We start from the raw sequence: 3,684 nt of genomic DNA, 5'->3' as shown, positions 1-3,684 counted from the left end.
TTCCTGAAGAACTTCATCGGAGACCTTGGAGTTATACCAGCTATAAAGGAGCCAATGGAAATTTTTTGTGATAGAGAAAGTCTTGTTTCCTTAGCCAAGGAACCAAGGGATCATGGGAGATCCAGGCACATCGACAGAAAATACCATTTCATCAGACATCGAATAGAAGAAGGACTTCCCGTGGCAAAGAAGGTATCATCGGATGAGAACCCAGCAGATTCCCCACGAAGGGACTGAGTAGGGTTAAGCATCTCCAGCATGCTCGGAGCATAGGGCTGAAGGATGATATTAGTTTTAGAAGTTAGATAATTTGAAATATGTAAAGTGTAATTGACATTTTATGATGAATAAAAGTTGTGTTTATTTATGAGTAAAGTGTTGGTATCTTTTGTCAATCGTTTACTATATTTCTTTTGCATGTTTTGACTTCTAGAATAATTATGTTTGGTATATCATATTATTCGAACCTCCACAGTCAGTCATATGTTGGAAGTATGAATCAAGACTGTCATAAGTGGTTTCAGAGGTCTAAGTTGTTGGACATGGCTACAGCACTCATGAGTGCTCATAAGTTCTGAGCATTGGACTCAACCCACGCTCACTAGTATCACTTCATGGAATTTATCTTGAGTGATCGTGAGACGGTAATATTATATAAGTCTTAAAACCTAGAGATATGACTTGTTGCCTATGAGTTGGTTATGCATTGATCGTACAAAATCGCATTGGTAACTCGATGTTATAAAACGTACTTTTGTGTGTGATTCAACAAGTAGTAGAATAAGCATATGAGTCGAAGTTTATATGTTCCTTCTTGGATTAGAAGCAATATCTGGGCCCCTCGATGATTTTGCTTTGACCTATGTACCGGGCCCGGTCAGAACCAAATTGATGTGTTAAATTTAGTTCTATGTCAAACAAATCGGAAATCGGGAAACAAACTGTTTGACAATAAGTAAGACATTGCTCCATGTATTTTCTGGTTGATATCTAGAACAGAGGATTATATGATCACTTATCTTAAATGGCACATCATCATCTTCTCAGTTCCGAGAGACCTTGAAAGAGCTACGAATGTTGATCGGTTCCTAAACTCATACCTACAGATATAGTTATTAGACTTATCCAAGTGGGAAACTGTTGGTTAAGGTGTCTAAGTCCATAACTATTTCTGGTATGTACTTGACCCGACCTGGCATAGTCCATTTGTGTTGCATGGCATTATGCTTTTGGATAGACTAAATGTGAGAAATAACACTTGTGTTTATTAATATATTATAAGTTCTAATATATTAATAGTATTATTTAATTAGTATTGATCAATAATTAATTTGGAATTAATTAAGTGATCAAAAGATAACTAATTAAATATATGGGTTGATTATGTAAATCATCCATAACTTGTATAGTGGGCTATAAGGCTCCATGGATTATCAAGTTGGGTTAAGCCCATAGGATGATCCATGGGAGTTACAAACCCATAGGTCATGGAAATGAAGAGTCATGACACATTAGTTTTTACATGGTGTAACCCAAGATGTGACACACTATATAAGCTACACCTTCTCTACCAAAATCGGCTACACTAAGTTGCAAGAGGGCTAGGCCGATTTTTTTAAAGTGTTACATATTCTCTCAAATTCATTCCAAAGCATTTGGTGTTGTGTGAAGCAGTTGAGGCATCACACTTGGGGTGCTAGGCTCTCAAGGTTTCCAAGGAATCAAATCAACAACAAGATATGTAATTCTAGGCATCTTTTAGATTAAAAGTTCCCCATGTAACCTAGATAGGTTATGAACCTTGGAAATCATATTTTGCATGTATTTTAGACAGACGTAGATCCAAGGTTTTCTAGGGTTGCATGTACACTTAAGGGTGTTAGAATGCTCAAAACCCATCAAATGTATGGATCTCATACACTTTCAATCAGTGGGTAGCGTTCATTGTGACAACCCGAAATTTCCATTTTGTACGAACCATAACAAGTCAGTAGAAGATTATAATAGTTATAGAGAATTTCCAGACTTTTAGGTATAAGTTTGAGTATTTCAAGATTTACACTTAAGGAGATATCAGGAGAGTGGATGCACTAGGGTTTTGTGCAACACTGTAATTCCAAAACTCTATGATAGTAGAGTTCATTAGATGAATAAAAATATTTTCTACCAAAAATCCCAGGACTATATATAGGATTCTAAGCCATATTATTTCATTAGTTCCATTTTCAACTAGAGAAAAGCCGAATTCTCTCTCAAGGATCTTCGGGCTTTCGTCCCAAATCGTAAGTACTTCCATGCTAGTGTGCTATAAGGCTAGTTATGTACTTAAAACACTAGAAAACATAACAAAACCCCTAGATTTAAGAGTTCACGACCCAAGAACATCTGGGACCGTGAACCCTTCTTTAAGGGGGCAAATGATGCCCTAGACCTTTCCTTGAAGTGTGAAACTAGTTGGACTTGTACCCTAATGTGTTTATAGCCTAGAAATCATAAGGAAACACAAGGACAAAGGATTTTACAGCCAAGACAAGTTCTTGGGCCGTAAACCCCTATTAATGGGGCAAATTGCACCCTAACTCCTTCCTTAAGCCTAGAACCCAGCTTAGATCATATCCTTGAAGTGTTAAGGACCTTAAGCATCCAAGAAACCATGTCCCCATAGAGTTTACGTCCGTACGCTCATAAGGATTGGTCCATAGGCCGTAAACTCTATAAAGGGGTGATATTGTGCCCTAATGCTTCCACATGGCTAGAACTTATCATAGAACTAATTACCAATGAGATAGGAACCTCAAAACATCAAATAGTACTCCTTACCATGAGTTTACGGCCGTAAAATCATGGGGGAGTTTGTCACACCCCAAAACCAAGAACGGCGGAAACGGTCTGGGGCGGAGGACGTCATGTACAATATCACAACAATGAAAAGTATTAAACAAGCAACAACATCATCCATTGCATTAATAATATAATTATTATACAAGTGTTCTGTCAAATTTTGATAACACTAAAGCATAAATCAAAATGAAAGATGAGTCTTGAACAAGCTCCATCTTCCTTTCTCCTTGCATCGGTACCTGTCTATGATGACCTGAGGATACAAGTAATTTTGAAAGCGAATATCAGCTTTGAAGCTGGTGAGATCATAAGTACTTTAGTGGCTTAATTTGTATTTAAGAATTTGTAAGTTTATGAACTGTAAGTATGGAAAATGTAAATGAACTATAAGTATGGAAAATGTAAATGAACTGTAAGTATGGAAAATGTAAATGAACTGTAAGTAAAAAAATGTTTGTAAAACAACTGTAAACGTTTGAAAAACTCTAGAAATCCCTATGATTCCTACTATTATATAAGGGTGTCTTCTACCAAGACCTAAATGTTCCCAATGTAGTCTTCTACCAAGACCTAACTGTTCTATATGTTCGTTTCTTGTAAACATGTGTAATTTTCCCAAGTGTAACTGTCATTATCAAAATATAGTTTTTATATTAAATGTTTAAGTGAGAAGATCACTAAATATATGCAAGGGGAAAATAAATGTAGTACTATAGTGTTGTATTGTAGGAACTACTGCTGTACTAACTACCTTAAACCGGATTTTTATTAAGGCATCATGTGATTAATTACACCATACTATCGACTGGTAACAACGACATACGAATGGTTGTAAAAACGGAA

The sequence above is a fragment of the Lactuca serriola genome, chromosome 8 (genome assembly GCF_051521515.1).
Source record: "Lactuca serriola cultivar US96UC23 chromosome 8, Lser_US96UC23_V15, whole genome shotgun sequence".
NCBI classification, from domain to species: Eukaryota; Viridiplantae; Streptophyta; class Magnoliopsida; order Asterales; family Asteraceae; genus Lactuca; species Lactuca serriola.
The sequence above is the reverse complement of the archived record's forward strand: the minus strand, read 5'-3'. Positions refer to the sequence as shown.